Source organism: Brachyhypopomus gauderio, chromosome 1 (genome assembly GCF_052324685.1).
Source record: "Brachyhypopomus gauderio isolate BG-103 chromosome 1, BGAUD_0.2, whole genome shotgun sequence".
In the NCBI taxonomy this organism is placed as follows: Eukaryota; Metazoa; Chordata; class Actinopteri; order Gymnotiformes; family Hypopomidae; genus Brachyhypopomus; species Brachyhypopomus gauderio.
In genome coordinates, this window is record NC_135211.1 from 23,305,747 (window position 1) to 23,333,710 (window position 27,964).

Consider the following 27,964-nt stretch of genomic DNA (forward strand, 5'->3'; position numbering starts at 1 on the left):
ACCTAAGATTAAAAAGCAAACAAACAAACAAAAACAATGACAGCTGGCAGCGTTTTTATGAGCCACTGGATTTCAAATTAACCTCCTTTTGTCACTTCCGGCTTTCGGGTTCTTGAACAATTGCTGGACGGGCTGCTGCCTGTTTCATGTCCCACGCAGCACGACGGCGCTGTCGGTCAGGAACAGAGGGGGCTTCGCTCGTCTCGTTGACTCATTTGAAGTGTGTCATCACATCTCACGCATCTTCCTCGGCGCGTGTGAAGTCTGACATCACACCGAGTCTCCTCGAAAACACACTGAAGTAGATCATTTCACAAGTACACCAGCCTGCTGTAATGAACCGACGTCAGAGCAGTACATGTCATCGTAGCATAAGGGAAGTACACTCACCTTAGTAGCACTTTTGCGAATCGGATTGTACCATAAACGAACAGCTCAGAGCACCACTGCACATCAGTGACGCAATGACAAGCGTTGCGCTATTAGCAGACTCCACCCACACTGAACACAGCCTTGCCTAGTGGGGAACAAAACCACTCTTTTACTTAGCAGCTTTGTGTAAACAAACATCCACTTACCAACGTTTTTTAACGCAACTATGTGCTTTGCTGCCGGTGGATACCGGGGTAGAGGAGGAATCAGATATCTTGCATCCTCACGTACGTGAGGACTCATACGTGAGTGTTCCAAGAACACGTCCGCTTGAGTAAACAAGGGTCGCCGTGATTACGCGAATGCTCTTCAAATAAAGTAACGCGTCTCTAACTACATCCACCGAAACACACCAAAGAGGACTTAACATGTCGGCGAGGCTGATAGGGACATGCACATAGCTGTTGACAGGGAACAATAATCAGCATGGGTCCTGCAGCCTTTGGGGAGTGGAGCACAGTATCGAGAACACACCAGCAGTTCCAAGAATCCCACCACACATTCTGGTAACAAGATGATTAGATGTTCCTGCCTGCCATCCAAGCATGGCGCTCGGCTGGATGTGACCTGCAGTTCGAACACTCGGCGAGGAATTCTACCGCATACACCTGCTGGTTGATTAGATGGGCAAAAAATCTGCCTCGGTCAGGCCCTGGACAAACATGTCTCCTGGGTCCAGTTCATTTGACTTTATCCTACTGGACCATTAAAGAAGAACCTAAATAACAAAATGCATAATGTGCATGAAGTTTTGGGATTGAGGCTTTGCTCTTGAGAATTGAATTGTGAGGCCAAGGAATGAGATAGGATGGGCATGTTGAACTGCGTTTGCTGCGAACGTCAGAGACCTGCCTTCACTACCCCCACGCCGAAACTTAGCCTGCACACTCCTGCATTTGTATTCTGAGCCTGTCTGTTTATGGTGGCGTATCCTGGCAACCGCAGGCAGGCAGGCAGGCAGGGCAGCGGTGGGAGGGTGGGCGCTGGAGGTAATGGCTCGGCAGGGACGGGGGCAGCCGGAGGACAGGCGGGTGGGCCGCGGTGGAGGGGGGCTGTCCGCCACCACAACGGCATGATGGGAGTGTGTGTGCGGATGCAGCCTGCTCCAGAGTTAACAGCTGCACTGCTGGGTGGCGGTAGGTGCAGATCTGAGCAGGTGTTTGGGTCGTCAGTTCTCCACCGCATGGCCCACCGCATGGCTTCGTTTCAGAGATAAAGTCCTCCACACACAGAGGGGCCGTCTCCGTTCCTCACATGACTAAATGGATTCCGTGGTATTAGATTAAATGGCTTAACGGCGTGATAAGGACAGGGAGCGATGCATGCCGGCATTCTGACAAAACAGGAAAAACTACAAAAAACAGAAACGGTTTTAAAAAAAGCAAACATTATATAATAATAATAATAATAATAATTACATAATCTTATCATAATCAAATGCCCTTTTACGTGTGATGTTTCTGTCACCACTGATACTCTGTGACTGTATTTAGAAATCATTCGACATTGTTCAATTGAAGGGCTAAAGAGGCTAGTAAGTCATCCCACTATAAGAAGCTATTTCACTGCTGATCAGTGCTGGACACCAGTCTTGCATGTAGTCTATTAATGTAGTCCAGCCCACTCAAGTTTGCATGTGCTACACATTATGTCTCTAAATCACAGTCCCCACCCTCTTTTAGAAACGTGAATCTATCAGAAGGTTCCATCAGGCACAGCCTGTGTTAGTCATGCTTCAGCTCCACATCAGGGTTCAGTTTCTGAGTGGAGGGCCGGTGTTGGCTGGATATTTTTGGGTGACAGACCATTCTCACCCCAGCGGTGACTCTGACGTTTCTAAAAACACCAGCAACTCTGCTGCACCTGACACGGTCATCACAATACAACACCTAGCAGCATCACCAGCATGATAGTGGCAGTGCTGTGTTGAAGATGGCCTGTACCAAAACAAATATGAAGTCAGCAGTGGTGCTGTGGTCAGAAACCAGTAATGGGTGACCTACAGGGGGACTGACAGACACAGATTATAACAGAATGTCAACAGTATGTAATGGTATTCTTTTGAAATGCCTGTATAAGTCCATTGTACCTAACTAAGGTGGCTAGTAAGCATACATTACTTACACTATTTTTATATGCATTTTACTATATTAAAATATATTCACTTTACTATATTTATTATGCACAATATTACTTTGCATCAGGCCCGTTGACAGTCTTGCTGGGGCCCGGGACAAGAAAGTTTCATGTGCCCCCCCACCCACGTCATTTGAATTTTCTCTGTAGCAGACAATCCTTGTGTTAGGTCATATAGTAAATAATATAGCCACACATCAAAGCTGTTTCTGACAGCTGACTGGTTTATATTTGACGCGTCGCGAACGGCGCGAGGATTCGCGAGGCGAAAATGAGGTAATCGCAGTGGCTTCGCCCGTGCGCGAGGGCCTCACGCGCTGTCGATTCGCGAGGTCGTGCACCTCTCGAATTTTGTAATTTCGTCATGTTTGCAGGGTGCATACACCTTTACAAGGTGGAATTAAAACACTTGTACGTCACTTTAAAGGTCCATTTCAATATTTTCCAGCACGTTAAACTTAATTAAGTTAAATATTTAAACATACTCGAAATAATTCGTTTTTTTATCACATTATTTAATGGTGGTTTATTTCACAACAAACAGATATTTGTTGTGAAACGAAGTAGTTACAATTTCAAGCATTTTCAAGTACTTTAGCCTAAATTCCAGAACTTTTCAAACCTGGAACACAATGCAACTTTAAAATTCGTCAGGTAAATGTTTTCCTTTCTTTTCAGCGCTCCAGACTTCTGTATTTACTTTAACTATCCACCACTGTATTTCCCGCTGTTGGGCGGGTACCAGCCGGTTACGGTCGCTGGATCAATCCATTTTTCAGTGGGAGGCGGGGGTATGCACTTAAGTGTATGCACTTAATGGAAAATATGCAGATAGGTAAAAAACATATATTTTAGCCATTGAGCTTATTTTGAGTACATTATTTTATATTAATGAAAGATTTCAAGATTATTTAAAAATTATAGACTTTAAATAAAAAATAAATTGCTGGGCTCTTTGATGGGCCCCCTTGGCCCTGGGGCCCGGGACAACAGACCCGGTTGTCCCCCCCTGTCGACGGGGCTGCTTTGCATATAGGTTCAGGCACTCTGTTCTTCTAAACTGTACTATGTAGAAAACCATGTGTACTCCTGCCATTTCTTAGGTGGAAACAGGATGGTTCTCTCCCACATTAACCAATCACAGCCCTCCCCCTCAAACTTGCCTTTACTGGTGGTAGTTCTGAAGGGATTATGAGTGACGTGTTCTCAGATATGGTTCAGAATGGGTAAAGAGAGTGGGGGGTTGATACTGATGACACAGTTCAGCAGAGACTCTGAGGCAGAGGAGCGAGAGTGATGGATTAAATGCGGGGAAGCGAAGTGGAACACAGGCACCCAGAGGGGGAGGTACTAGAGGACCGCCACGCCCCACGGGCTCAGGGCTGAAGGATACCTAGTCACTAACAGGCGGACCGCGGTCCGGATCCGGACCCGAACGCAGTCCTGTCCGGACCCAATCTCATTCCTGATTAACTCTGCAAATTTCTATTTCCGTGGTCTCTAGACCCACTTCCTCTAGACCCACTACCTCTAGACCCACTTCCTCTAGACCCACTACCTCTAGATCAGGATGTTAAGAAATTTGATGTAGTGGCATAATTTTATTTATTTATGTTTTTTTTCCCACACAGGCTATAATATCTTACAATGTTGTTAAACATCTTGCAACTGCTAATTGCCTTGAATCTTTAACTGTTTGTTATTGTTATGGCATTTATGACATCTTAGGTGAGTGTTTTCTACAACAGCGCGCCTGTAAGATGATGACGATGTTTAGTGTGTGTCACTGACCACACACACTCTGGGCTTGAGCTGTCTGAATCTCTCTAGTCAGGATGCTGATCCGCCTCAGCAATGGTGGTGGAATTTGTTGAGGATGAGTCAGGCCATGGCGGCCATCTTTTGGTAAGTTTTCTTTTTCTAACCTTCCCCTGAATGTGCCATGGTGGGCATTGTCCTCAGATGCTGCATGTACAGTTCTCCCTCACGTTTTGCCCTGATAATCCGGAATCCATAAGAACGTGCAGTACACACATGCACATAAAGAATAACAACAAACAAAAAGAAGAAAAAGGTGAAGCGTTATATTTGGAGCTGAAGTGTTCCTGTTCAGCACAGATTTACCCCTTTGCACCTTTAATACATCCCCTATCAGTCCTGTTCCATCAACGCCAGCAGCAACCATCACCAAACATCTATCCTATGTGACAGTGCTCTTTCCATCACAACCTACCTCTCCTTACTTTACCTCAGGCCTGTCCTGCCCTTGAAATGTCACTAATTTAACCCATTTTCTGTATATCCCATTGAAACTCTTCTATTCTTCCCTGTTCTGCATACTCTAAGCCTCCAGAAAGCCTGTGACTCCCATCTGCAAATATACATATAAAACTGCTCCATATTTGTCTCTTGCTCCTGGGTGGATTTCATTCTTTGTTGAACTGTCAGTTCATTTTATTAAGGGTGAGGCGGTGAAAAGCAGGCGTGGGTCTTATCTGCCAGGGGTCTGCCTCTCCAAAACAAACCCCATCTGTCTGGCTGCATTCGGGGAGAATCGATCACCCTACGTGGTCAGTGATCTTTGTGTGCATTGTCATTCTGACATACTGGCAGCATCATGCACTTACTCAAAGTCTTGTAGTGCCAGCATTGTGGGGTGTTACTTATTGACTTGAGTATTATTGTTATTATTGTAGTGTATGGTGTATAACCGGAGGTAAATGAAAATCAAATGATCAGAAACTTGGAAGATATATAACAATAATGCATCTTCTTTATCTAGGGACAACTGGTCCCTAGAGAAATTAATTCCACCAACACACTACCATGAACATTTACGGCATTTGGCAGACACCCTTATCCAGAGCGACTTACATTTTTTTTATCTCATTTTTTTTTATACAAGTGAGCAATTGAGGGTTAAGGGCCTTGGTCAGGGGCACCTCAGTCATGGCCTCAGGTCTGGGAATCGAACCCACAACCCTTTGGTCACAAGACCAGTTCTCTAACCACCAGGCCATGATTGCCCTGTGTATGCCTGTGTATGTTTATCCCACAGTTTGCATTTTTGATCTAAATATAGATAAAGCTTGTGTTTTTAAACCCTGGTAAGTACTTATGAAGCAAGACAATGCACACCAAAATGCCTTAAAACGTATCTGAAAATAACATGTTTATAAACCTAACCGTAACTCCAGTAAATTTTCTGAATTATACCTTGTCAAAACTTTAGCTTGTCAAAAAAATAGTTCCTGGTCCCGACAAGGTAGGCTTCCTGTGGTTTTTTTCTGGTGTACTGTTTTCTCTAGACAGGACATTGTTGTACTGTAAATGTACAAAAACAAGCACACACACACATACACATCAGCAACAAGACCAAACAGAGTTCATCTTCCCGTACAGAGAACAACCTTGGTTGGGTTGCCATATGTCATTATACAACCCCCCCCCCAGCACGCAGATGAAGAGGATGATTTATTGACACTGGCATCCCAAGACTCCATGTGTCCTCAGCAGAAACAATGCTAGCTGTCTCCATGCATCTTCATTTAGCCAAGGTCAGTGTGGAGGCCCACTGTGATACTACAGCCTAGACCTACAAGCAATCCAAGAGCTGCTCTCTCTGCATGGACCAGCATTGCATGTAAAACAATACTGGCTATACTGACCATGTGACCAGTGCTTGCCACCATCCCCACTACTCCGCTCTGCACATTAACTCCACACAGACTTCCCATAGTCATGTTCACTGCTCAAAGTGGGAAAATTAGTGTAATTATCAATATAATGATCAAACCGCTGGCATAGAGCTGCATGGTAATATGTTTCGATCAGACTGAGCTGCCTAATTGTTATACACAGTGGGCTTCAATTGCTCTTCAGTATGATTGTCTGAGAGTTCCTGTGTGACCATACATATCATAAGAGGTAGTGTGATATTCAGAGGACCCCTGTATTATTGTAGGAGGAAGTGTGATATTCCCAGGACCCTTGTATTATTGTAGGAGGTAGTGTGATATTCTGAGGGCCCCTGTATTATTGTAGGAGGTAGTGTAATATTCCAAGGACCCCTGTATTATTGTAGGAGGTACTGTGATATTCCGAGTGTCCCTGTATGATTATAGGATCTAGTGTGATATTGTGAGGGCCCTTGTTAAGGGTATCATTGGATGTAGTGCAATATTCTAAGGACTTCTGTGCAAGGTGTGATAGGAGCTAGTTTCTCAAGATTCATTTGATGCACAAAACTCTGCTGGAGTTGCTGAATTTAGTAACTGGCATTGTGTGTGCTGTCACAAATAAAGCTGCTTTGTCCATCTGCTAAATCCCTACTGTTTCTCCATTATAACCCAATGAATAATGCATAGCAGTGAATTAACAGAACTGGTGTTCTGTTCCCCACAGGGTCAGAGTAGAGCTGAAGCCTTTAGGGACAAACTACTCTCGTTGAAAGACCCACCGTCAAACACACACTTCAGCTTCAGTTTTTACGGGCTGATATTTGTGATCCTTTAACAGGAGCACTAAAACATTAGGACTAATTCTTCCAGGGTTTAATCTGCTGCACACTTATGAAGCAAATGACGGCACGTTTGGAATTAAATGGTTTAAAACGTGCGTAGGAGGTTTTGATGCTTAAGACAATGAGCGTTTAATGAAGTCAAGACATTGTTGTGACTCTGTCAATTGGTCATTTTGAAATAAATAGCTAATTTTATACCTATAGCTAAAACATTTATTTTGAGAGTCAAGTCAAATTGGTTTTTCTTGTGAAACACTCTAATTTGTTCTATTTACAAATTCGTACAAGTTCTATTAACATAGTCGGTGAAGCTTGCTGACTTTAGACCAACTGGTGACAAACAGAAGAAGAAGAAACATTTGAGGCATTTGTGCCTTTTTTCTAGACTATGGAGAAGTCTAAATTGGATTCTAATGTTTGCATCGTAATGACATTTTCTTTGGGGCCGCCAGCACGTGTCCACTGGCCTTCAGAGACAGGCTGAGTGCCCTTATCACCAGCCAATCAAGTGCAGAAGGGGCGTCGGCTATAATGCTGCCCTCCCTCCTGCCACTGTCTCTCCACTGGCACTGCTGCTCAGAGTTCAGGACAAGCACACACTATTATATGTTTTATTTACTGGCTAAGAGCTAAAAAAAAAAAAACAATAAAACAAAACATTTGCATACACGTGACAAAGCCACCTCATTCCTTTGCTATGTGTGACCGACATTAGATCAGTTAGTATTATACTGTGTGCTGCATCTATGTATGTATTACCTTTAACTAGGCTGTAAAGACATTAATAATCACACTTGCAGTCAGGCACAGAGACACAAGGAGGTTAATGATGATAGACTGCACTAGACAAAGAGCTCTGGGACGCGATGGTGGCAAGCAAACCGCAGAGACGCGCTCAAATAATGAGCACAAATTACGCTTGTTCACTGCTGTCAGTTGTGTGGAGGTTTACCAACAGGCAGTCGGGGATGAGAGTCAGGAATCCGTAGGGAGCATCAACAGCCATAGGGACAGAGAGCTGGATGCCATTACTCGGGGAGTTAAACTCCGGGCCTGTGAAGAGGGCTCGCTTCAGTTCCCTCCACTCGCAGGATTGTGGGAAATGATTGCGCAAAGTTACAGCATTTCGTTTTAATGTGACATCCAGGGACACATTGCGACCGTCGTGCATATGCAATGAGGATGGAAAAGACAGAAGCGCAGACAGGAAAAGCAGCCTTGAAATAACGCAGGGATGGACCGTGATCGTGAGTCACACATGATGTCATGCGGTAGAAGGTGTGCAGCAGCTCACGGCATGGTGAACATGACCTGCATCTTCAAAACACATCTCCACCAAAGCTTCAGGAATGCCTCTGCCCGCACATAACGCAGTAAAACACTACAGCCCGGCTTCATCTCTCGCTTGCTAATGGCCTTTATACACTAACATCTGCAAATGAATATGGACAATTTTTTTGGGCAGCAACACTTGCGCTGAGAAACGTGTCTGGTTCCTTTGTACATGTTAAAGACAGAAGTAGCTTGATCACAAGAGCTGCTAAATTTGGATGAGAAAATATCTGGCAGCACTTTGGGTGCTGGTGATGAAGACTGGTGATGAAGACTGGTGATGAAGACTGGTGATGAAGGTCAGGAGCGTTCGCATCTCATCTGTCCATTACCAGCCGTTCTTTTTTGTTTCCTACTAGCACACGCACAGAGCTTTGTCCTACTCTTTTGCCTGATTCTGAACGGGCTCCCTAGCAACCCGTTGCTATTAGATACTGCTGGGCCAGTCGCCATGGCAGCAGTCTACTCATTTTCTCTCTCCTCATACCGTAAACCCTTTCGTTCTCTTTTATGACATGAAAAATGTACAGGAACAGAAAACAGAACACGCAGTCGGAAAATACTCAAATTCAGTGTACTGGAACAACATGACATGTCACACAGTTTCATTCTCTCTTAATCTGTCTATTTCCTTGCTTGCTTTCTTTTCCTCAAGCACCCACATACACACACACACACACACACACACACGTACACACATTCACACACATGCAACACATGCACACACACACACACACACACATTCACACACATGCAACACATGCAACACATGCATGCACACACACACACACACACACACACACACACACACACACACACACACACACACACACACACACATAAATACACAAGCATGCACTCACACATACATGCACTGCAGTCTTTGCATACTGATCTTGTAAAACTCCCTGTTTGTTGCCCAACACGTAGTTGCTGTTGGAATTCCAGTGCTGCTAGCTAGACTGTTAATTAGACTCTGGCTGGACAATACATGGCAAGGCACTCTGGGTAACACACACAGCCGTACCAGGGCGACACACAACAGCAGATGAGCTTTCAGCATACAGAGCAAGCAGGGGGATCCACGAGAGCTCTTTGCCCTTGGTGCCCTAGGTTCTCCACCCTACCCCACAGGTAGGGTGGAGAACTCTCCCCTAGAAAGTATATTTTTCTGGAAGGTAAGTGGAAGAATCTCAACAGCTTTGAAAGACAATGTATATAACATTCAGTGCAGAAGAGGATTGGTTAACATTTTCAGAGGAGGTTAATCCCAGTGATCAGCGAATCAGCTGTATGGGTCTGGCATGTGGGGGATCGGCATCTGGGTCTGGCATCTATAGACTGGTGGATCATGGGAAACTTGGGCTGAAGCAGGCCTGGGATCAGCAGAATCCTGAATCTACTGTGTAGGGCTTAAAAACGTGCCATGCTAAAAATGTGCAGCAAATAAGACACGCCTGACAAAGCCCGAGCAGTCTCCATGCCACTGCCTAGCATAATGTGCCCACATAAAAATATAGTGGCGTGTAAGCAGACGCAGAGGAAAACACAGAATCTGTAATGGCACTGGTGTTTATGAATGTGGGTAAACAAGGAAGTGGAAGATGGTTATTAGCAAGAACAGGAGTGGCAACTCCGTGCCGATTTAAATTCAGCACCATCTCAGGTCAGCGGTCCTGTAATCGTAAATAACACATTAAATAGAATTGAAAACAAGGGGCCACATGAAGTAATGAGACATAAAGACATGTTGGAGGTGAAACAATCTGTCTCTTCTTTATGGGACTGGATGAAAGGGGGAGACAGACCTGGCTATTCGATTAGACTCTTGAGTTCCTTTTGCAGCAGTACAACATGTCTAGCCTTCGTGCTTTCCATGGAGTTACATTGATTTTCCAATAAGCTATTTGTGCTTGAGCTTTAGAGTTTTGTTCCACTAACTTTATTAAACCACTCGACTTTGCAGGTCATTTGGTCACATAGCCGTTTATGGCCAGATCAGCGCGGAGATTGAACTGTGCACCTTGAACAGGTGGAGCCCCATTCATGCCTCTCCCCATTCTGGCTGGTAAAAAGCCCTTGGTTCAACCAAACCACATGGAGTACCAGTGAACAGATGGAGGTGGGGGGGCTGACAGGCCTCGGTTTGCCTTTCCCCAGCCGCCCTGGGTCTCGTTTGCCTTTTGGCTCCAATCTGCAACTAGTTTTCCAGAGCCACGCCCCCCTTCAAACACATTATGGGGCCATCCACTGATGAGATCAATGGGGAAGGGAGGCTTTCTCCAGCACCCTGCTACCCCATCTCGAATCTGCAATCCAATATGTTCACCACATGAGGGTCACCTGTGTCATCCTCCTGACTGACTCTACACCCAACTAACATGGCAGCAGCAGGCTTTCACTGTCTGTCCCTCTCTGTGTCAGGCATACAGTATCACTCTGTCAGGGTTACAATATCACTCTGTCAGGGTTACAGCCTCACTCTGTCAGGGTAACAATATCTGTCATGGTTACAGTCTCCCTCTGTCAGGGTTACAGTCTCATTCAGTGAGGGTTACAATCTCACCACTCCTCTTTTATTCTGGGTGAGGACCCTATACATCAAACTACAACTGCTAATGCTCACAGATGAATTACAATATTTGCCATTTTTTCCATATTTTTTTCTATATACTATCCAAACAATGGAAACCCAGAAGAAATGTTAAGCTTTGGCATATTGATTTTTTAATCTGTCTCACTTTAGTTTATATTTATTTGAGTCTTTCCAGGCTTACTTGAAATAAAACCAAAACCCCTGCTGTGGGTTCAAGCTCAATGGCTTAAAAAATCAAAGAAAAGAAAAGAAGGAGAAAATAAAAAATCTTCTCTCACTGAGTACTGTAGATGGAGCCACTGATAAGATGCATCTCACCTTTCTTTGCTGAGAGAGACACAGGGGAGGCATGTAACTCAACATGTCTCCTCCGTAATTCCACTTTTAATTGGATTGGTTCTCTCTGCTCGCTGGAAATCAAGTCCTCTGGCTCCCAGCCACACTCATCAAACCTTTGCCTGCACCTCAAATGCACATCTGTGGTTTCCCTAACAGGAACACAACTGAACAATGCAACATTCATCTGTCAGACTGTAATGTCCTCTGAAGAGCCATTCTGACGCCTTGTCTCATTTTTTGGCCACTTGGATTGGACATTGTGGCGATCGTTTCACATTCTGCCACAGTCTGGCTCTTTCTCTTATTGACAAGTGATGCGACTCTGGAGGGTGAAATGATGTGAAAATCAATGGAGAACAGCAAATACACCTTTTACTTTCCTCAGCAATTTCACTGCCTGTGATTGATCTGCTGGTGTTGTGTTTAAAGGTGTGGCCCAAGGCCTAAAGACGACGACGGACAACCCCCAAGGAGCCATTGTCTTTCCCTGTGCAATTATGAAACCTTTTCAACTTTCTTACATCTGCATTCGCATCGCATCACGATGGCCTAAAAAAGAAGCTGCTCCTGCTCTTAGGAGAGGAGTGAATCTGGGCGTGGACACAGCCAGCCGCTCTCTTCTTTAGGTAGTGACTGAAACCCTAAAAAGCAGGACATTCACTGTTTTGAGAACATATGAGTGTATACTAGCAGATAGTAATGTGTGGTCACGGTCTGCATGAAAGAAACACAAGAGAGGTAGACCCCTGCCTCCACCTTAATAATTCATGAGGCATCGCTTACACCTGTAAAACACTGCTGACAGATGCACACAGCTCCCCACCATAAACCAGCACTACACTGTCTCTTGTTGTTTTGCTGTGTTCTCACTGTCCTCTGTCTTATAACTAGGAGGAGATAAAGCTGTTGCATAGTTTGCTATGCTACCATTCCTGAACACTACCATTCTGAACACTACCATTCTGAACACCACCATTCCAAAAATTACCATTCCGAACACCACCATTCTGAACACTACCATTCCAAACACTACCATTCTGAACACTACCAGCCAAACACTACCATTCCAAACACTACCATTGCAAGAATGTGTGTTGTTTAAATGTGTCTACTTGGGGTGCAGGCGTTGGGCAGTTTGTAAAGATGGTTATGATATCTCAAAAAGCTTTCATTCTTTCTATCCACTCAAAGCTTATCATGCAGTTTGATGCCATAGCATACTCTCAAGACATATGAAGGGCTGTTCACATTGTTTATGCAAATGTAACAAACATGAGCAATTTTTTCTACCTGTCCTCACATTTTGAGCAGTAAACACAACAATTACAGCTTACTTTTTTTGGTCTTAGTGGTGAATTTCATATTCAACATGGATGCTTTATTTTCTACCACGCTCTGGTGGAAAGATATTTTAGGCTTTTTATCTCCTTCCTCAGCTCAGTCTCTCCTGAGTTAGGATTTGCCTGGCTCTGTTCTAGGTGAGGTAGGAACATTCATCTCAGCTTGCGGTGTGATACAGACACTGCACTTTGAATGTCATCTGCTGGAGAAAAGTTGCCATGCTGCCTACCAGTAGATAGGTTGCCAAGTGAGGATCAGATCTACCTGTTGACACATCATACAATTATGGGGGACATATACTTTCTTGCCAGAAGAGCTCTGAGAATTTGATTGGGTCAACAGACACAGCACCATTGGCCAATCACCAGAAGGAAGACCAACCTGAAACAGACTTGTAAAAATAACCCACCAGTAATCTCAAATCACATCCATCTTCCTCTGCTTATATAGATTTGAGCATATGACCAGGTCCTGTTATCACAGAAAGAGACGTACAGTACCAAAGTTCAGCAGTGGACAACCAATGTTCAACCATCCATGTTCAGGAAAATGAACTTTAAAACAGCATGAATCAAATTACAAGAATAAAACGAGATATTCCTGATTCCATCCCCTGGTGATAAAGAGATCTACTTTTTCAGTGCAATATCCTGTTCTTTTAAACATGAGCAGAGATTCAAATTAAAATCTCACAGTGCAAGAAGTATTAGAAGTAAAGGCAGAACACATGCTCCAGTGATGACTACTACTGGAAGTAGACATGACCAGTCACACGTCTGACCAGTGAAACAGAGATCACCTTCTCCAATTCTAGTAAAGAATGTTATAGCTTTGGAGAAACAGAAGAGAAAAGACAGCTAGAGATGGGAGTGATAAGCATGTATGAACTCTGAAGAAAAGCTGGACTCTCTACTTTCTCTCAAACTTTACTCACTTGGTTTGGAAACAAAAAATGGACTTTTCAACTTACTGGCTAGGTCAAAATTTTCAGACCATATTTCTTTATATTTGAAAAAAAGCAACAAATTACTATGTACCGCTAACAAGCTAGAGTCTTTTTGCCTTTTCCACTGGGAGGAGACAAAATTAGTTGTGTCCAGAACACGAGATGCCAAAAACAGGCAGAGAGGGAATAAATCGCTCAGGTGAGAAAGGAAATGGAGATAACTAATTCACTCCCTTTAGAACAGCAGAAATGCTTCCTGAGTTTCCATGGTGACACGTCCTGATGCTTTCTGTTTGGCCTTGGTGCATCTTTCCCCTCTGAAGTGAGGATTAGTCAGGGGAGGGGCATCAGTGGGGGGAGGGGCAGTGGAGTGGATATTAGAGAGGAAAGGGGCTGTGGGGGTGGGCATTAGTGGGGGGAGGGGCTGTGTGGTGTGCATTAATCGCGGGAGGGGCTGTGGGGTGGGCATTAATCGCGGGAGGGGCTGTGGGGTGGGCATTAATCGCGGGAGGGACTGTGTGGTGGCAGTAGGGGAGGGGCTGTGTGGTGGCAGTAGGGGAGGGGCTGTGTGGTGGCATTAATCGGGGAGGGGCTGTGTGGTGTGCATTAATCGGGGGAGGGGCTGTGTGGTGGCAGTAGGGGAGGGGCTGTGTGGTGGCATTAATCGGGGAGGGGCTGTGTGGTGTGCATTAATCGGGGGAGGGGCTGTGTGGTGGCAGTAGGGGAGGGGCTGTGTGATGGCAGTAGGGGAGGGGCTTTGTGATGGCAGTAGGGGAGGGGCTGTGTGGTGGCAGTAGGGGAGGGGCTGTGTGGTGTGCATTAATCGGGGGAGGGGCTGTGTGGTGGCATTAGTGGGGGGAGGGGCTATGGGGTGGGCATTAGTCGAGGGGGGGGGGGGGGGGTGTTGAGGAATCCTGAATGAATTATAGACTAATAAAGAACAAAGCCATTAGGGACCAAGGAAGCAGAACAGAAGACAGACTCTTCTCAGGAAACAGCTACATGAGATGGCAGAGGATCCACGGCAACCCAAACAGGAACCGCTGACTGAAAACAGATACGAGTGATTCTTATAGTTTCTTTACACGCTCTTTTTGATGGAGTTCCAGCCATCTACAATTGGGTGTAATTTCCTCGCTGTTTAACAAATGAACTGTAAGTCAGGACAAGCAGAATACCATCACCAGCTATCATGCTATAAACATCTAGTATTAGCAACCTACCTAGATGCTGAACAGCCATCATCATGGTACTAAGTACATTAGGTATACTGGAGCATTTAATAAGTACATTTATAGGCTGTATATCTTCTGTTGACATGCACAGTTTATTGGCCTGTCTAACTTGTGCATCACCAATCGGTTTCACCACCAATCAGGTTTTTGCTCACCAGATACTATTAGTGGTTGTGGAAGTGGGTGTTGATCGGTACAAGTGTGTCTGGTGCAGCAGTGTTACCGTGTTTTTGTTTGTATTAATGAACCGATGTGGCGTGTAATGAGCGTGGTCGTTAAGGAACAGGAGACTAAAGTGCAGCTTTAGAGTGTTTTCGTCTCATTGAACACAGACATCAGTTTTTAAAACAGAACTTAAGTCTTACATCAGTCTTAAAAGAGAATGTTGAAAGGACAGCCAAACACTACTCAGTTCTTTCTGAGTATCACGCTCTGACAATACGTGTAGGCCCTCCTCGCTCTAAGACATACAAAATGTCTGTTTTATAGATGCAAAGTGCCTGTATCTTCCACTGGGTCTTCACTCTCATTCCTTGCTATTTAAGGCTTATATTTAAAGTTTGTCATGTCACTTTTAACTATGCAGCTCTAAAGTTAGGCTTTATTTAAATGATCTTTCCATGTGTTAACCCAAACCCCTATGAAAGCATGCAGCTGCAAGAACATATTATACTAGACTGAGTCAATGTGCCAGGCCCTTTGGGCTTGAGGAAACCCGCAGTGTTTATGCAGGCTGCACATAGGTTAGGCTGCAACAACCACAGGACCAAATGAGACAAATAGGTGAGGGGAAAGTGATTAAAAGTTCATCCTGTGCATTAAGAAAAATGTGAACACTTGTCTGGCAAATTGGGGAGTGTTTGCGAATATTGGAGATCAAAAAGGAAATCGGGGGGAAAATAACGATTCATTAATATTGCTATATGAATTTTGTTTACTTATTCTTTGGTGTTGGAGATGAGAATAACTGCACGAGGGCAGGAAATTATTGGGCTTATCTGAGCATTAGATTCGTGAGGCAGCGGAAAAGAACGCTAAGAGCACAGCAGAATCTCTGAGAAGTGAACCACACTTGATTCAGCTTTTCATTTCGCGTTTGCTTTACAGAGAACTTTCAGCTCTGCGTCAGTGGTGGGGGACGTTCTATGACTCAGGTTATGGGCCTTTCAATAGGGGTCAGACACCTAGAAAAATAGGAATCAGCACCCCTGCAGTTCCTCAAAGAGAAAATGGATTAAAAAATGGATAGAAACAGCCTGGAGTGTTAGAGAGTAGAAGAGAGAGAGAGAGAGAAAGAGAGAGTGCGCAAAGATATGCGTTGCACGCTGAAGTGGGCGAGGGGACGAGATAGTGAAACAGAACAAACCTTTCAGATGGAAATGAGAAGCTCCGTATAAACCAAGGCCAGGCCCGGCTTGCAAACCGCCATCACCATGGCAATCCGCACCAGAATACAGACGGAGAACAGACCGTAGAGGGAACAGGACGAGAAGTATCTCAGGACTGACCTCATATTCCTCCAAATCTTTAGAACGACAAAAACAATCTGTCTGACGCAGAGAGATTTCTCTCTATGCTTTTAGAAAGGCACACAGCATTGAAATGGAAATCCCGAATAACCAGAGAAATGTAATAAAATTGTATGTTGCTGCCTGCAAGGGCTTTTAATGCCATGTCTTCGGTTTCTTACTCATTTTGCTTCTTATGTCATTTATTAGGTCAGAGACCAAATAAAAGCAAGCTGTCACCTCCAGGTACATCAGACTCGACTCACCACTCCTTTCGTAAAATCGTGTATTGAGATGGATGGTGAGTACCACCTACCCTGAGTGGAAGCGTGCGTCCTGTGCACTTCTGCTAATCGTCATTTTTCTCATCCTCTCTCTGCTTCCATCTCTCTCTGGTGCTTACACAGATGCACGCACACAAATGCACAGATGTCTCTGACATACACATACCAGTGCAGACACAGTCTCTCCTGTCTCTTTCTCATGCGTGCGCAGAGGCAGACACACACACACACACACTGCAAAGTCTCATCATGAGCAGTGACCCTAAAAAGAAACAAATGTGCTTTCTTCCTATGCAACGTAAGGCTTCTCTTGGTGCTGTTTCTACTAGTTTCTTTACTGACATTCCATGTGACTTCACTAAAAGAGCAACATGGAACGTGAGGAAGAGCTACAGGTTCATTAAAAGTAAATAGTGTCTGAACTTTTCCACCAACAATTTTCTCTCTGGATTGCACATAATTGCATGATCAAATTGACCAAGTAAAATAAACTTGCAGAACCACATGCATTTGCTAAATCCCAAAAATATTTCTTTTACTAAAGCTATCTTTAAAACCAGAACTGTGTGCAATCGTTACACACAACACCCCATTTGAACTGACACACAAACCCCTTCTGCATTGCTAATTTGGCCAGACCTTCATCTCTGACCAAATTAGTATCTAGAAGGAACCATGTGCTTGCTTATTGCCTTTATTTAGTTGAAAATGTGCTTTTACCATTACAACTAGAATTTGCCCTGCACCCTTGCTGTTGGTTCTCACGGATAGTTTGGTTAAAACCCCATTTGGCTTGCCAATCATTATTCAGTATTTCAGCATACTGTCTGTCTTGATTCAGTGAAAACAGGGTCTGTTCATTCAATTAAAAACAATATTATGTACGAATAATTTAAATTCTGCATTTTACACTACAATAAATATTTCAGATGTAAGATATTTATTATTTGCAATATAATGCAATATAGTGTGTGCAAAATATTGTCTGTCCTACACAGTAAATCATGCCAATATGCACTCTAATGATTAACAGTTAAGCAGACTAATGGTTCTTTTGCTAATCATTTCATAGTGACTGAACAATTATGAATTCCAAATAAAATCAATATCAGCTTATACTTGGCCGATCACCTGTATTCAGGCATTGCAGGTTTGGTAAGCGGTGATGACACATTGGAGGTTTTGCACTGCTCTCGAGCGCAGCACTGCCAGCAATGACTGCGAGCGTAAACAGCGCACAACAAAGGCGATCCCAAGGGCCCGCCCATGCAGGCTAGGAACGAACACGCCCGCTACGGAGCGAGGAGCGTTCCGAGTGCTACCGAGGCATCGGCCCCGCCGGCGAGTAGATCCGGGAGCGTTGCCAGTCAAGGTGAAGTGAAATGGGAGTTTTCTCGTCGCTGCGTAGGTGAACGCGTCTGATGGCTGAGGAGTGGTCTCTGACTCATTTGATGCTTCCAGAGGTGATCGTCTTGGCAACCGCTTGGGGATCACACCTGCTGCGGTGTTCTTTTCACTTGATGCAGTTAACGTAGATTTATAATATTATGCTGGCAAAAGAATGCTACAAAATGCTACTCAAACCTGCATACATACACAGGCTAAAGATACCACAGTTGTTTCTTTGGAAACAATGTTAACATCTACTTATAATGCAAGTTTTTACAAATATATATTTTCTTTGCTCATGTTAAGACTTCAGACTTAATGACTTAAGTGTCATTTTGATCTCTGCTGGCTCACAATGATACAAATGTTATATGAATGCAAATGTGGTGGGCTGTGAGACTGAGGTCTGCTCACATACCCAAACACCCAAATTAAATACCTTGTTTTTCAGCATGGAGAATCAGTTATTGCATTTGTAATACAAGATGCTGCTCTCGCTATACTCAAACGCTATACTGATATGTAGGCCTACTGGTAGTCAGCCGATGAGCATAATTTGATGTAATTATGTTAACATTCCAATCACCATAAATAAAAAAAACCCAGAATGGTCTCTCTCTCGCGGCATGTTATGAGGCGAGACATTATACAGGTGACAGAAGCCTTCCTACAAATTGCCAAATAACCTGACTGAATGTGTGTGTGAGTGTGTATGGGGGGGGTGGGGGGGGGGGGGGGGTGGGCTGTGTCAAAGAGGCAAAGAGTGAGCTCATCAAAAATGCCCGACATCAGTAGATCTCTTCAAGCAGACAATAATCTTGACAGCGCCTCGCGCATGTCAGCCTCCCTCGTGCCTTGGGCCTCATTGCAGCAGGAAGCATTCCATCTGAAGGAAGCCCCACCTCTCCCATGGAGCGCGCTGATTGAGTGGGCTATCTCTCGGCGCCAGAACCGGTTCCAGCTTTACAACTACCCACAATCACAGACACGCGCAGTGAGAGCTCGGCTCCGCTAATTAGCTTGATTTATGTGACGAGACGGAGGTTGCGATCTATGTTCTAAATCGGAGTTAACAAACTTATAAGCAAGAGCAGTATTAGAGCGATCCGTCTATGTCTCGTTTTTGCGCTGAGACACCGCTCGTAGGGTGGCGCACTTTTTTTCCTAGTTAAGGCAGCCCAACATTTAAATACACAACGTGTTTTCCTATTCATGTATGCACGTTAGATTCACATGATAGAACGCATGCTGATGTCCATGACTAATTAATTATATGCTTATATATAGGTATGTGAGAGAAATGAGAGATTTGGGTTAGGCAATAGGCATAGTTACTGTGCACTGTACACTTAATGGTTATATTTCACAATGTAGCCAATTGTTTTGACTTGTAATTTCATACCATGTGAAGCTATAATGTAAAGTAACAGATAAGATTTAATATTGTTATATTAATGTGATAAGTGATAATGGAGCCAGTGAGACATTTTTCCCCAAATTACTATGCTACTCTGTAATAAAATGTAAGATAAAATGTAAATCTTAAATGTAAGCTTTGTGCCATGTAATATAATTAACATAATTTAACAAGTTTCTTTTCATATAGACTAAGTGTGACAGTTGAACATACAAGGTAGAGACAAAACAAGGTTACCCAGACAAGGATACACAGATGGTTTCTCAGAGGGACACCAATGTTTACACAGATTAATTTCAAAGACACAGAGTTGCATAAAAAGGCATACAGAAGGAATGCTGTGTACTTAAAAAACAGAATAACTGGAACAAGATACTTGGCCTGGTTTCACGTCAATTAACAGAAAAAATTAGCAAATGTTAAATAAAAAATGTAATTCAATGAATGTTAAAGAGAAAAAACCTAGATAGATATTCAGTAAGGAAGCCTAACCAGCTTTAATTAGTTAGTGGTTATATCAGCTAATTAGTGGTTATATCAGCTAATTAGTGGAAGAAGGAGGATGATCAACATGAAACACAGTGATCTCATCAGATGTGTGACCTCATGTTTATTTTTAGTGTATTGTCTGGTTACTGAAAGTAAGTGTGAGATAAAGCGCTAAACTGGACTGGAAACCTCATTTAGCAGACAATTCTGGAATCACTGAAACTGGGAATATGAAATCGGCCTGCGGGCCAGGAGAAAGAGAGGATGCAGGCAGGCTGAGCACAGATCCCAAGAGATGCCAAGTGAGAGTTTCTTCCTTCTGCTTTATTTCTTTAGTTTGTTGAAAGCAAATTGGATAGCAAGTGGCTCCTGATAGGTAGGATGGTAATTGGTGCCTAATGCCAGTGTGGGTACAGTCATTTGCACATATCAAAGGTCAAAGTGCACATGCTGAAAGTCTCCTCAAAGAGTCTTAATCAGGATCCACTCAGGCTCCTTGTATTCCACTCTGACGCACCCGTCCCTGGGACGTAAACAAAGAGTCTTTTCAAGTTTGCCTGGTCTTGCAGCAAAAGTAGAGTTCTGACAATGTCCTTTTATGAGAGGACCATTACAATCACCAAAGCAGCACTTTTAATATAAAAGATGTTCATAAACACTTTTTAATGGTTTTATGTAATTATGACTTTGGAAAGTACAAATACTTTGTACAAATTAAATAAAAAATAAAAGACCTGTATGTGAAATGGAACTCCATGGTAAAATGGAGTAGAATTAAGTGTTAAATGGATCTTGCAGTAAAGCAACATACGCTGCATTTCTTATATATATATATATATATATATATATATAGCAATTTTCCTGTGGACATGGTAGCAAGTTGGTTTGCTTTTAAGAGACAGACTCAACAGAGCGCACCTAACAGTCCTTTCTAATGGGCAAAGGATGGTGATTCTGATATGTTTCCGACAGCTTGCTCTACCTTACTAGTCACAAAGCGTGTGATGCTTATGGGGAAGACTGGGAGAAGCCAATGTGCTCTCACGTTACACTGTCTCCCAGCGCTGCAGGAGAGGGCTTTTCTCGCCTGCCATGCTCGCAAAACTCCTCACAAATTCAAGCGAGGCTTTCGGTGTCAATACGTATTTGTCTCTTCGCTATCAAATGGTATGTAAGAAATGAAAACGGGCCAAGAAATGTACTTGGGTAACAGCGTACGAGCAGTAATGATAAGAGGTCCAAGCAACACAGATATAGGCCCTATGTGTATTCTAAATGTTCTCATTTACAATTATATTTGAATGTATATTAGTAATATCTACTGAACAAAAACATGTTATACTAGAAGTTGACATCAAACATCCTCTGAGTACTGAATTAAATTCAGTGACTATTGAACAACATCAGACATCACATTCATTCATCACATGCATTCATTGCATTCTCCGTTGTGACGATGTTTCAGTTTAAAAATAAATGTATATGAATGAGCTATTCATAATTAACTACCAACAAGAATGTGAGTTTCTACTGGGATATGTAAATGAGGTTCTGCATAGCAGAAGGCTTTTAATAGCTTTCATATGAAAGGTTACTGCCAGTCCAAAGACTGTCGAAGTTGTATTGCTGTATTTCTGACTAGCAGCACGTTATCATAATTTTAGAAGATGCCTCTGTTCATTTCTCTTAAAGGCAATGAAAGCGCAAACTCTGTTGAAATTATTTACTATTCATTGTATAGATAATGCAACTAAATGACGGGTGATATGATATACAGCAGGTGCATGCTCCAGCAAGCTAGGGCCTGACAATCATTACCTTATCTTGCTTATTTAACATAACGACTGCCGTCAATAACGACGACAAATGAATTACTCCATCAACTGAGCAAATGGAGAAGACAGTAAACTGCACGGATGTCATGTGACGCCTCAGACAGATGCTACAGTCGGCAAGTCACACACGCGCGGTACAGGTGAGCTGTCTTTATCGTTAGCTTCATTACTCCACATCGCTGGAACTCTCTGGTATGCTGTCAAGCCTTCCTGACTCTGCCCTTGATTACAACAGTGGCAAAATGAAATATAAAACATAAAACATGTGTTGACGTAGGCTACGTGTAAGGGGAAATGGGTTTTACTTTTACATCACCATTATTCATAGTGTTGTGTCGGTGGCCAACGTATCAGAGTGTTACAGCATGTTAGCTGGGAACAACAAGATTTTTTCAGAGAATGAAATGTGAGTGGAATAAAGGCGATCTGGCATTTAAACTGTAAATACTGCACATATGATGTAGCTCCAAATTCAATCTATGCATCAAGCACATTGCATTTCTTGAATGGAAACATACTGGCACAAAAGTACGAGATTATGACTAGACATTTAAAACTGTTATATACCCAGGTAGCATATTACAAAGTATAAAAACTAATTTCCTTTGGGATCAATGAAGTCTCTATTCTATTCTAAAAATGTCTATAGACTAGATTAGCGTTATGTTACATTCTGCCAATATTCACAAAAAATAGGACTGAAATTTGAAATGAAAATCTGCTCAGAAACCAACCAAACTGAACCATCAGGTCTAGCTGAGAATGGTGTGGGTGTGGTCCTAATATTCAAATGAGCACACATGATTGACAGTTACTGACTCCTGTTTTGATGCTCACACAGAAGCAAATAAAATGGCACAAGGATTGTGGAGCAGAGTAACGCAGCTGTACCTGTGCCAACCTAAAGACACCTGAGGATACGCACAAAGAATTCAGCATTCAAGCAACAGATAAGGTTTCCTCCAAGGTGCTGACTAGATAGTGGGGTTCTATTAAGTTTTATGTTAAGATGAAAAAAAATCTGCAGATGATGGAAGAATTCCATAGACATGACTTAACCTTGCCTAGAATTGACTGATTTTTCCTGTAGTTAATGTCAAGAGTAGCCTGATCTGATACTTTTGATATGATAAGATTAACTTCTATAACAGACAATAGTGGTGTCACCACAAGACTGATCTACAAATCTTGCTCTGCTAAAATCTACACAACAATGAAAATAATGATACCCATGCACACAGTTCCAACCCTCATTTGTGTCTGACAGTACAGGTCTACATCCCTACAGAGACCGTCCCATAGCTGAAGGACTGAACGTTTGACAAAGGCTTCTGGTTCACATGCACCACACGCTTCCATGACCTCACACGACCGGAGAATTCCCAAAAGGGGCTCAGCTGATAAAAAAAAATCCCATAAACAAACAAAACATAGCATGAACATCAAAGCCAAACAGGAGTCTACACCCTGACATTTCCATCATACACTTAATCACAAATGAAGGATCATCTTGGGGGCTTACACAAAGTTTCTGAAATAGCACTGTGACTTGTCTGGGCCGGGATAGCCGGCCTAGCCTCGCTGATTCACTATCAGCACAGCTGCAGCCTTATTGAAAACCAAACCCAAGGAATAACCGAGGACCACTGAAGACAAATTGTACTCTACAGTTAACATAGAAGAACACAAATCATTGCCTACCGTAGGCACTAGCTACCAGCAGCGAGGATCAACGGGGGGAGGGAGGAATGTCCCAACAGGGGCTTCCCAACATATTGCACCTAATCACTTATAAAGGAGACTCCAGTTACCTCACTAATTACATCCTCTACGTCACCCCAAGTAGGGCAAAACCTAACGATACACGGGGGGAGCCATGCTACCCTCACAATTATAACTTGCACGGTTGATGAAAGACTTCTGTTTGAACCGTCCTTGTACCAGAGGCCTGGGAGTTTGAAGGTGCGGTGCAATATTGTTGCAGCTCCTAGAAGTTAGTTGCTCTGGTCTGAGATTGATGTGTTCATCCCTGCGATCTTTTAGAGCCTCTCCTCCAGCTAAGGGGACACAGTACAAGTTACCCTATCCCCATTGGGACAGCCTCTTTATTTCCTCATTCAGGCCCTGGGATTTTTCCCACTTTTCTTATTCCTTTCTTTGATCATCTTGATCTTGCCAGATCTATTACTACTGCTGTTTTCAGCATCTTATCTACTATCGCTGTTTGTTTGCCGTGACTTGTTTGACCGTCTGGATCTGGAGGTCCCACAGGAGCTTAACGTTGTTGTTCTACACCACTCTCTCTGGATCCTCCCATTTGGACTTTGGGGAGACCTGCTCATATGCCGTCCCGATTGCTCCTGTATTATGATCCGTGATACTTGCATAGAACTAGTGCTTCTTGCACAGAGCTAGTGTTTAATGTCAGTTCTTGTGCTGCTATGATTAGTGTCTCTGTGCTGTCCTTTTCCTTCCATTGTTAGGATTGGCTTAAATGAGCCACCTCTGCTGTTAGTGGTACATTCCACGGAGCTTATCCTGCTATGTCACCTCCTCTGCTGAGAAGCCTCTCGCTGCGAGAAGCCTCTCGCTGCAGCCTGCAGGAAGGCGGAGTTGGACATCCAACCCCGCCCACATCCAACTCCACCCTCTTCTCAAGTCCGAAGCCACGCCCATGTTACGTTCGAAACTCGGACTGTTTTTGCTCCCAGTAAACAGAACTGCCAGAACTATTTACGTGTGTTTTATAAGTGTTTTAAGTGCAGAAGTGCATTTTAAGTGCATTTTCAAGTACTTTAGCCTAAATTCCAGCACTTTTCAAATCTGAAACACAATACAACATTAAAATTGGTCAGGTAAATGTTCCTTCCTCTGTGTTTGAGGGGTGTTTCTTTATACTACCACATATCGTTTCAGGAGGACACTGCAAAGAATGTGACGCGCGCGAGGTGTGCGGAGTCGCGCGGAGTCGTACGCTACTCACGAAAGTATAACTAGCTTTATAGGGGAGACACGGAAAGGCATCGCTAAAAAGGAGAGCTCTTATGTGATTTAGGAATGTGGATCTTGTGTTTAAAAATGTCTTTTATAGAATTATTTGTTCAATTAATTGGTTCAACGCAGACAGATTTCTTCATAACTTATAATTAGTAGGCTTGAAAGTTACCGGATCGAGGCAGACAGTTCCCGGAACGCACCCTTCAAAATGAAAGAGTTTCCGGATCCTGATCCGGCTCAAATTAAGCCCTGATTACACCCCTTCTCCATTACCAACATTACCAACATACCCCTTCTCTATCACCAACATTATCAGTAAACAGTAAACATTACCATTTTAATGTTTAATTGTGTACTTATAGTAGTAGAGTTGCCAACTCTCACGCATTGAGCGTGAGACACACGCATTTGACCGTCTTCACACGCTCTCACACCACACATCCGATTTCTCACGCCGAAAAAAATCTAGTTTATTACCACAGATCCACATATATGATTCAGTTAGTTACTAGTTCGCTCTGACGCCAACCACCGGCGATTGATCGATCGCGATATAATACTTAATTTGTGTCCATTTTACATCCCCCCGTCAGCATTTTACGTTCGCCACCCAATAAATAAAAATAATGAATAACATACGTGGAACGATACACAAAGTAAACGAGGTATGTGTAAATTAAGCGCAACGACGTGTCTCTTGAACACTTGTGAGTTATTATGCATATTTTCAAGTGCCACAGTTCTTCTCGAATGTAGAAGTAGTGGGTTGGCGCACGAGAGCGCATTAGAGGGTGGAGTTGGATGTGGGCGGGGTTGGATGTCCAACTCCGCCTTCCTGCAGGATGCAGCGAGACATACTTGCCTCTGCTTCCATGGTGACCATGTCCCCTCTCTGTCTCATGGGCTCATCCTTGGGGAACATTGTTTAGATGTACATGGATGTTTTGTGGTTTACTTTAGATAGGGACTGTAATACTTTGCAGGTCCCCTCCTCCTTTTGAATGATGTCTTTTGCACGTGGGTGGTGCTGAAGTAAAGGGGAGTGGTTTCAGACATGGGTTTTTCTCTCAAACCCCAATTTTTTAGAATAAATCATAGCACAATGTTCACAGTCACACATTAACTTGTGCATGGCAAAGCTTAATCATCAGTAATGAATAATTCCTTTTTCCATGTAACAGTATCTTACTTAACTTCCTCGTACACTAACAGAGAATGCTACAGGAGCAACCTGCTCGTAATTGTGCAGACCTGCATTAACAGGTGGAAGAACGTAATTACTACTCCCCAAACTCCAGATGAAAACAATGAAAAAGTTTATCCTCAACTCAGCTCACTCTACTTCAGAGTCTCAAGCTGTCCCGCGTGTTCGTTTGCTACACATGAAAGGTAGATTCTGTCTCCCATCAAAATGAAACTTTAATGACACACCCGAGCCACACATCCATTGAGAAGAATCTCTGAATACCAACTAGGTGCTGTTAAGCCAAATGAAAGCTTCAGCTGCTCAGAACATACAGGTGTGCCATTCGTGTCATTTTAGTTAAGGTCTATAATTTTAGTTTTTAGTTAAGATGATTTACTATCATATAACATGTATATTAAGGAGCAATACATTATTAATTTTTTACATTTTTGAAACTGTCATTTTTATATTTAGATTAATCTTAAGAAAATACTTCCACTAAACTCTGCCTGTGTCATGTTACAGTGTATACTGGCGCTGCTTTCTTCACAGAGTCTAATTATACATGAGAGGACTGTTCACCTGTGGAGATGTACATTCGTGACATCATGACAGGCAGTAATTTCCATTTGAAAGTGCGATGGCAAGCACGGCTGATGAAAGTGCTGCATGCGGCCCCGTCTGTGCAAAACCGGGAAACCGAAATCTCATTTTGTGTGTAAACAGGTGGGCTGTGAATTGTGCAGACTGGGTTCCTTCAGGTGCGCGGCCTTGTGATCTGAGCACGCGTGCAGCTGCACATCTGAGAGACTCGGCAGCTGCACGGAACATTCCAGACAGCTCTGCAAACACAGCGCCAGGAAGCAGATACAGCCACACCTGGATTCACCTGGATGTGTTAATTAAATGAATGTATGGGTATATCAAATTAAAGGTTTTTTTCTTTGACTCAAATTTTGATATTTACGACTGTATTAAAAGACCCCGGTATAGCATGTTAAAAGTATTTTCAAATATGAGAATTTAGTCATCTAACTTAAAAATGGCCAGACACAATCAAAGCTTCTTCACCGAAATCGGAATACTGTACAAGGAAGAGTGTTAAGTATTTGTCGGACACAGTTCTGCTAACGACCTTTAACGATGTTACCCAATGTAGCCTCACGTTTGTATAGTCATTTCTGAATACTGACCTTCAGGATTGGACCCCTAAAATCATTACTTTAAATTAAATTTCATTTTCTCGTATCCCCGCTTGTCTGAAAGGCTCGCGTTTCTCTCGTTTCATCCTGGCGTACTATCAGTCATCCTTTCCGAGAACAGACTTTCAATAATTTCCTGTTGGATGAAAAAAAACTTGGATGAGAGCTGTGAATGACTGGCGAGCTACACAGAGCAAAGCTTCGGCACTCACAGTAACAAAAGGCTTCAAAGCCGTTTGTGCAGGAGCTGTTCAAATGTATCTGATGTGTCTGTTAAAAGCGTCAACTGATTTATTTTCTCCTAATCTTTTATTCCCTTCATTCCCAAGCATGCGTTTTTATACGCTCCCCCTCAATCTAGGTGTGGATTTTAGAAACAGACAATGTTTTTGTGCGTGCAAAATACGTTGTTACATCATGTAAAATCTGAACTGTAAATAGACCAACAACTGCCTGTTTCTCTTAGCTATTTGTGACGGATTTAAATGTCTCACACCAACATGTAAGCAGCAATGCGATCACGCACCAGTGTGTTGTATCTTGATGGGTATTTTCCACTACGCTGTGCGTTTGCTGTAGCTAATTACTGCCGTTTCTACTCCTAATCTGTTTTCAGTTGCTCTGATAAAAGCTGCTCACAACAAGACCATAACAGAGTACACCAATCTCAACATGTGTGTACACAAATCTCCTGGCCACACGACCTTGGTGTTGGAATCGAATATATAAACGAAAAAAATAATGTTCTTCGCAGACAAGCAAATCACTTAACTCTGGA

The 27,964-nt window shown here is 43.2% G+C and overlaps 2 long non-coding RNA genes across 4 annotated transcripts; one reads left to right on the forward strand and one right to left on the reverse strand.

The window, feature by feature from the left end:
• Window positions 1-71: 71 nt before the first annotated feature.
• LOC143527031 (uncharacterized) lies at window positions 72-27,964 on the reverse strand. Its single transcript, XR_013134021.1, has 4 exons — window positions 27,713-27,964; window positions 27,178-27,322; window positions 391-517; window positions 72-296 (listed from the first exon to the last, which is right to left on the reverse strand). It is a non-coding gene; the product is annotated as an uncharacterized LOC143527031 (long non-coding RNA).
• Window positions 9,490-18,656, forward strand: LOC143527024 (uncharacterized). Of its 3 annotated transcripts, none has more exons than XR_013134019.1 (3): window positions 9,490-9,600; window positions 16,598-16,688; window positions 17,813-18,656. It is a non-coding gene; the product is annotated as an uncharacterized LOC143527024 (long non-coding RNA). The 3 variants fall into 3 exon arrangements; XR_013134017.1 differs by lacking the exon at window positions 9,490-9,600 and adding an exon at window positions 16,298-16,519; XR_013134018.1 differs by lacking the exon at window positions 9,490-9,600 and adding an exon at window positions 16,298-16,508.